This window comes from Cryptomeria japonica, chromosome 9 (genome assembly GCF_030272615.1).
Source record: "Cryptomeria japonica chromosome 9, Sugi_1.0, whole genome shotgun sequence".
Classification (NCBI taxonomy): domain Eukaryota; kingdom Viridiplantae; phylum Streptophyta; class Pinopsida; order Cupressales; family Cupressaceae; genus Cryptomeria; species Cryptomeria japonica.
The window spans coordinates 648,629,195-648,637,794 of NC_081413.1; the positions used below are offsets into that span (position 1 = coordinate 648,629,195).

At 32.1% G+C, this 8,600-nt stretch overlaps 1 long non-coding RNA gene across 1 annotated transcript; it reads left to right on the forward strand.

Moving 5' to 3' along the window:
• The first annotated feature begins 427 nt into the window (after nucleotides 1–427).
• LOC131066748 (uncharacterized) lies at nucleotides 428–8,341 on the forward strand. Its single transcript, XR_009111715.1, has 3 exons — nucleotides 428–591; nucleotides 804–1,285; nucleotides 7,149–8,341. It is a non-coding gene; the product is annotated as an uncharacterized LOC131066748 (long non-coding RNA).
• The last annotated feature ends 259 nt before the right edge of the window (nucleotides 8,342–8,600 follow it).

Consider the following 8,600-nt stretch of genomic DNA (forward strand, 5'->3'; position numbering starts at 1 on the left):
ATAGCCATTTCCGGACCTGTGAGCCAGCCTGCGATGGGAGAAAGTAAGTAAAATTTTCTTTTCTCGTCAAATGAAGCACAAAACGCTATAGCCATTTCCGGACCTGTGATCCAGCCTGCTAATATCCGCTGTAAAAGTAAGTAAAATTTTCTTTTCTTGTCAAAATTGACACGACTTGAAAGCAGAGCCATGTGATATCACATGAGTAGAATACCTTTTTTTATGTGTCGAAGGCCGTTCTATTTGCCAGTGAGAAGGAGGTATACTGTATAAAGTAATTTTGTGTGACAAGCCTCACATGTTATGATGTACTCAGACTGAATGCTGATGTTGTGCTTACTGCCAAAACCCAACTGTGACACACAATAAATTAACCGACTACCATTAAATTGTTTTAAATATTGTCTTATGACTGGTGTGACTTCCCCTGAGCTCAAAGCGAATCCTTTTCTTAACTTAGCGCAGCGGAACTTCCATTTTCTTTTTGAAACTCTTCTTAAGCCGGAAAATTGCAGCTCTTGTAAAATTACAGCTCAAATTTTTGCTCTTCGGCATAGTTGAGAGCGTGGCATCCTTGTGCAGAATTTTCAGGTATGTTACTGGATACTCTTTATCTGGCAAATAATTTAGTAGGAGAGTATAAATGTATGATATGAAATGGGTTTTATTTGAAATACTGTAGGGTGGACAGATTCAGCCCTGTTTTTCACAGTGAGATCTGGTACAACATGCCAACTCTTTTTCTGTGGGGTTTTTGAGTGCATGATAAGGACTAATAGGATGAATTTTCACGTGCACTGCAGGTGGTCTAACATAAAAAGGTGTCCTCCTGCGTTGGCATGAAACTCCAAATTTCTATCACTAAGTAAAATGATGATGATCTTATACATACAATGCAGAATAAGAAGTGGCTTTCCTTTGAAATAAAAACACTCTTATTTCAGTAATTAGACCACGTCCCATTCAGGAAGGAGAATACTTTCTTGTCCCACAAAGTTATGTAGACGGCTTGCACTTTTGCACAGTGTTAGGGTTTCAATATCATTCTTTCTTTGCCCTGGACGTGTTTTTCATTGTTCCAGTTTACGCAATGGTTAAGTTATCAGGTAGACGAATGATCCGATGGGTTGCTTTTCTTTCTTTAATGGGAGAGCAATATTGTTACAGTTTTGGCACTTATACCGAGATGTACTGCTGGATTTGCAGGTGCAGTAAATGCATATCACAAAGCTAGGTGGAAAAGTCACGAATTTTTGGATCAGAATGGACGGAATTGGAAAGATAGGTAAGCAAAATTATATATGAAATTTTGGGAAAAATATGTCGAAGATCTGATTTATGCAATTAAAATTTGTATTGAAAATTATACTGTTTGAGGAAGTTTTAAATTTATAATAGATTTCTGGATCTTTCCAATGTAAACAAGGACGCAAAGCGTCAAGTTCCTGTCATTAGAAGGAGGAGAGTAATAGATAAAGAGATATAAGAGGTATAGGGAAAGATAAAAGTAGAGAGATATAGAGAGAATTAGATAAAAAGAGATAATTATATAGGGAGAGGTAGAGATAAAGAGGAAGAGATAGCTACATATAAATGGATAAATAGAGCTACATGTGGTACTATGATAAATTTAGTTAAAATATTCTCGTGGTTGAAAAGATTTATTTCTAATTATTGAAAATGAGTGCTACTAGAATATAACTAATAATGTTTTAAAATTTTATCCATAATTAAATTAAAATTCAAAATTTATTACAAAATTTATATGATATGTTGATTGAGTTATCATGTCACTATATACATTGGAATCTTTGTAAATAGATATAAAAATTAGCTCCAAAACCTAAAACCATGGTAGTAACAATTTTACCCAAAGTTAGTGTGTTTGAACCAATCACTTTAGAAACAAAATTATGACCAATAATAAAATTTTAAAATATAATAATCTTAAATTAAACTAATTAAAAAATATTTACCATTTTAAAAGAACCTAATTTTAATAACTAACAAAATTTTATTAATTACCATATTAAAAAAATATAATATACATATAACAAAAATTATATCTTTCTAATCTCTAACAATTGTAATCAAGATATATAGAATAAACTTATTAGTCCCGCCTATCTATAGGCGGAAACTAATGTTTTCATCTCTGCCTATTAATTTGCTTTGAAATCCGTGACAACCAATCACATTTAATTATTTTTTGGCTTTTCTCACATTTTCTAATGTTTTGCTATTTAATAAACCTTAGTGGTATGGTGTGCCTGAAGAAGGTGACTTTTTTTCCGGGAATCAATGAACAACATGATTCAAAGTATTGCATAAATTGCAATATAAAATCGAAAACATTGATACAAACATTAATCCCAAAAACACAACGGAGAGAGGAAGAAAAATCTTTTAAAAATCCAAAACCAACCAGTATATTTGATCGTGATATATTGGCCACCAAGGGCTTCAATCTGGAGGACCTACTTAATTTGACTGCTAACCAAGTCGCCATGGTTGCCCTGCAATCTACTATTTGAATTGAACGAGCTGAATCTGGCGATCAACCGTTCTCATCCTCTAAAAACGATGCGAGACGATTGAACGCTTTAATTTTCTGTTCACAAATTTTAAACCGATCCTATTTTTCTCGTCGGTCAGATAATATCCCACCGTTTATTGGTATGCCGTTTATTGGTAGAAGCCCGAAACAAATCGTTTCGCGCCGTCCACGCGTAAAAATCTTCGTGTGTAGTATTTTGAAAGAGATCCTGCAAAAACTTCCATACACAGTCGCGTCAATTGCACTATGTATGGATCGTGCGTCCCTCGCCTGGTGATGACCCACAAAACAACTATGCCATTGCAGAGAAGCCAAATTTTGGTGTTTCTTGCAAATCTTTGCGATGGGAAATATAATACTTTTGCCGTTGCTTTTTCCCCGACTTCAGCAGCCGTCTCCTTGCTGTTCCCCGCTTAATATTTCATTTCTCTGTTTAGTACTTTTAATTTTTTTTGTTTCGTGAAAAGTTAAATCTATCCTATCTATAGGCGGAAACTAATGTTTTCATCTCTGCCTATTAATTTGCTTTGAAATCCGTGACAACCAATCACATTTAATTATTTTTTGGCTTTTCTCACATTTTCTAATGTTTTGCTATTTAATAGAATTAATAATTAAAATGAAATTAGTTTTTGCTTTTATCATTGGTTGTTGCCGTTAATTTTTTTTTCGAAACTATGATTAATTTCACAATTCTAAATTTTTTTACCTGTGTTTCTGAAAAGAATTTACACGCTATCTACAACCAGCGGCCTCACCAAGACTATCGATCTGCAAGACCATGATGTGCGTACGTAAAGAGCTTCTCCAAACCCTGGCTCAAGGACTGCCGACAAATACTATTCGATTCGGCTCAAAGATTTCTGCAATTCACCAAAGGCAAGACAACTCAAGCATTGCAACACTCGATGATGGAAGCCAAATTTTGCCAAAGGTAGCTTCTTTTTTTTGGTGTAGAATTTTTAACGAGGGTTTGGGGTAATTGGAGAGGAATTTTTAGCAGGGGTTTTGTTAATGATGTCAAATTTCAGGTTATTATAGGATGCGACGGTGGCAAAGTGGCTAGGGTTTGGATCCCCAAAAATGGCTGGACGCTCTACGTTTCTAGGGTTAGGGAGTTTTCCGCAGGGCCAATTTATTCCCGGTTTTACCTGAGCTTTTTTATTATGATTTTATTTGTATTTTTTAATGTAAAAGTTAAAATGTAAATTGTATCAATTTTAATATAGTTTAATTTATTTTGAACTTTTTACTTGAATTATATAGTATTAATTTTTTAAATTTAATTTATTTCAGAATTTAATTGTATTTATGTTCAATTTATATAATATTTTTTTTGTTAATATTGAATTTATTTTTCAATTAATGTTATTATTGTTTTTAATATCAATATTTAATATTCTTGTATAATATTATAAAATAAAATAACATCCTCCCCCATGTTTTACACAAACATCTGCATTTGTACAAATCAATTTTGCCTATTTTTGACACTAGGCAGAGACTCATGCTGCCTCACAACTCTTGTTTATAAATTTTATCTTCCAATTGTTAAAAAAAAATTATAAAATGAAATTAAGTTAAAAGTTGCCCTCAAATCGCAGCTTTCCCAGAAATGGCTATGCAGCAGAAAAACATGTACAAAATCCAAGATACCTCTTAACTAAATATAAATTATCACGTACGAAGCTAAACATAGTGCCTCCTAATTTAAGGCTGATGCGCATGCATTTACTTTAACCCTGATATGTATGTACCTTCACTATCCCAGGATAACTCGTGAAGTTGACAATTATACTACGGCTTGGATTTCAAAATCTCATAATTCAATGGAATTGTACAAAATCTTTTGCTTCCCCACAAAATATGTGCACTCCACTCGTGCATCCTTCACGAGCATAAACTTCAATTTTTTTTTTGATGAGGATGCATTAAATTTCTGTAGCTTTTAATTGTAATAGTACATAAAAAATTGTGTATTTTTTTTTCAAAAAATTAAATTTTATGTCTATAGAAATTCATATGGACCAATCACAACACAAATAAATCTTTTTTTAAATAATTTTTGTTAAAAAACAAGCAAGTTAACTTTTGAAAAAAGAGAAATTTATTTTAGTTTGAAAAATTCTAAAAATTGATTGGTTGAAAAGACAATGCTTAATCACTATTTAAAAACATAGTGAATGCATAAATATTCCTGCCATGGGTAGAAACTAATAAAAGAAAATAGTAAGAACATGCGTGTAAGTTGAGCAATGCTTGTAATTATTTAAATTATTCTATGATGAGTTTAAATTCACATTTTTTAGCTATATGATTTATGAATATTAAAATAATAGAAAAGTCAAGTCTATATTGAACAGATAACTTATTTGCCAATATTACAACAATGCTCTTTTTTATTTATACCTTCTTAACTAATTTAATAGAACTAGCTAGTAATAATAGAGTGTGTTTATTACTTTACCCTTTGACCTAAGTAATAGGTTAAATAGTATTTGGATATTATTTGTTGAGAAAGATGTAAGGTGAGAATGTGATCTTAATGTTTGTGTGCTTGATAAGTTGCACCTTAAATTTTTTGAGAAATCCTTATTACAATAATTATCTAGTGTTATGCATGGTGAAGCATACACTTCCACATTATTTTTTATTTATTATGTATCATTATGAAACAAACTATTTAGAGTAGTGCTTATATGCACCTAAAATTGTATGAATAAATATAGACGTTCAATGACGATTTGGTGTTCTAACTTATAACCCACATGGCATGGTCATTTATTCTCATAGTGCTTTCCATTTTGATGGAAGCCTTTATAGCACCTTAATAGTATCTTTTACATGTCCTTAAACTTTGTTTTCCTCTCTTTTGACCTAATTCATCCTTCTCACATCCCAAATTTACCCATGTTATGTTATAGGATCACCTAGGTGGCCTACTTTGGTTGAATGGAATACTCACAACCTAACACATGATCATCTAATATTTAAAAGTGAGTGAGTTAATTTCTTTTGGATATTTCTTTTTATAGTTTCCCTTTTGGTTACTATTTATTTGTATACTTTATTCTCTTCTTTCATTTGAATATTTGAAAGTCATTTTATTTAATTTCTCATCTTATCTTCTTTCTTAAAACTGTCTTCTTTTATTGAGACAATGAAGAGAATACAATGAATAGGTATTGGTGTGAAAGAGGTTCATTATCTATCTGGTTCTCTCTAAGGTGATATTCACACTAAATTAAGTTTACTTATGGAACTCCTAGGTCATATACTTTTTTTTATCTCATGTTATATGGTTTTGACATTTTTTATTATCTTATGTTGTTTATCTTTCACTTTTCTTATATAAGGCCCTTCTTGTACATTATATATCACTATGGTATCTTATTTCATTATATTGTGTACAATTCAATATGTTATACTCTCTAATTGACAGTTACATTTGGTTTTATAGGTATTTGTTTGTTTGATCTATTATGTGTCTCTTAAATGAAATTGGAGCAATTTAATGGTATCAAAAGTTTATATTTGTCAGCCCCTTCTTAATATGGGATTTTTATAGTCAATTGTAGTCACCTTGGCTATTGAAACTCATCCATATTCCTAGGAAAATTGATTCATCGTGAGACTTCTTATAGCTATTTATTCTATAAGTTTAACAACTCACTAAGTAAGCATCTAGCTTCATGATTGGACCCAACCACCTACTTAGTATAGAATTGGCGGTCTATCTTCTGAGCCATCCAAACATCTACCTATTAAAGGGCAGTTGTTGGAATTCTTTTGGGATCATCATGCCCCTTTTCCCCTAACATTATAGTAGCAGTTAATAGTTTTGGCAGAGGTGTAAATGCTAATAAATAAGTTCGAATATTAAAATGAGACAAAATTTTGGTAGAGATAGAAATAGATAAAAATGAAGAAAGTTTACACAACAATCAGAATAGAGAGTTTTTCTAATAGAGGGAGAGAATATGCAACAAAAATAGAGTTTATGATAGGGAGGAGAAGAATAAGGAGTTGAGTGTAATAGTAAGTAATTCTTCACAAATAGAAGAATAGAATGTTAAGTACAACTCTATAAATTTGTGAAGTTGTGGTTGTAGCTTCAGATTGTTGTAGATTTTTTTTTAAAAAAAAATATGTAATTTGAGCTATAAATATTTGTAGATATTTGTATTGTTGATTTAAATAGAAAAAAATATTTTGCTTCCATAGTTATATTTTTTTTCAAGTAGCAACTCTATCTATGTAATATGGTAATTTTATCCAGTTTGTCTATTTCTATATGTAGATCATATTGTTATGAGATCTAGGGGGCCTTAGTATTAAAGTGACATGATCAATTTTTTTCAGATGGTTATTGAAGTTTTATTAATTTGCAGACATGACTAGAAATATAGTAAGGGCTAGCAAACACCACCATCACTCGATGGGGAGAACCAAAGAAAATATGTTTATAGGTAGCGAAATGAAATATTGCTGTGTAATCTTTTGACAAAGCTGTTTGCAGAGCCATCACTACCCTGCTCTTAAGATAAACGTTGCTGTGTAATTACCCGTCTTTTTCTGCTATTTTTGACAGGAAGATGACTGGTAAACAGGTGATGACGTTTCATAGAACTGCACCAGGACTAGTGTTGGAGATGGGATCCAGTTTGTAGGGCAGTGATAAGAGCTCCCCAAGGTGTTAATGTGCAAGTTAAGTCAGATGTTTTGAAGTTTAGTGGTATGAATGAAAAGCTCAGCTTTGTTGTGACAATGGAGATGGAATTGAACAAGACGATGGTGAAGGATGAGTTTATGTGGTATGGATATCTTAGGTGGGTTGATTGAAATCATCACAGGGTGCAGAGCCTGCTCGTTGCATTTTTCTCCACTTGATTGTAGTTTCCAGTATAAAAATTACAGACTTATAAAATAACCATTCGAAATACGGTGGCTATGGAGCTCCAATTTCACTGTAACTTGAACGCCATCGTTTTAGATGTTACCCCAATGTCTCTGTAGTTTATTTCCTTAGAGACAAATTTGGCCTTTTCCATTTCTTTTTCAAAATAGCTTCCATGCTGCTGTATCTTGATTTTGAATCATCTTTAAGTGGTAATTACCAAAATTCGAGTTGCTCCATCGTCAAATTTGCTCTATTGCTTATCCGACAAGCCAGTAGAGTCCAAGAGAATGTTCAAACCAAGAATGCATTTTTCCTAATTGCTCGATGTCCTCTGATACTGTTCTGTATCCACAAACTTTAGACTAAGAGAGTCTAAGTGAATGTTATAGTGAACATTGTCTTCATATGCCCCCGGTCAAGGACCTGTAGTTCTGAATCCATCTTTTTCTCCTCTTGGTGGCTTCTTCATTCTTCTTCTAAAAACTCAAGCCGTATGGTAGTGAAGATGGCTTCACACCAACCAGTGGCGGTTGCTAGAAGATTCACACTTCAACATTCTGTCAAACAGTTCCATTTTCCACATCTTACTTTAAGATGAAATGCAACAATTTGTGTGACAAGATCCAATAATGAAATGACAACCAAAATTTAAGAACATGTTTTTGGTCTCTTGGGTGCTCCTGCACCAAAGTCAAATCTAGTATTTTGTCAAACATGTATTAAAAAAAAAGTGTCTTTTTTTATTGTTTCTCATTCAAAATCTATTGTGAGAGTCTCCTAGAAAATAAACAAGAGAAAATGTGTTCTCAGTTTTGATTGGATGTTATGTATTGAAGTATTTATTCAAAATCAAGCAAACATATGCTCTATTGTCTCTATTGTCATATGAGAAAAATGTCGTTTCTAAGTCAAATACTGTTTTTTCAAAACATGTATCTAAATCTAACAAAATGTCTATTTTTATTGTTTCTTATTGAAAATTTATTGTGAGACTTGAAAAATAAATAAGGGAAAATGTGATCTTGGTTATAAGCATTTGATTTAGTCTTATTTACTAAAGTATTCAAAACGCATCAAAATTATAGTTCGAAGACTTGTGAATACATATCAAATTGAATATTCCTCTAGTGTTAATTTTACCAT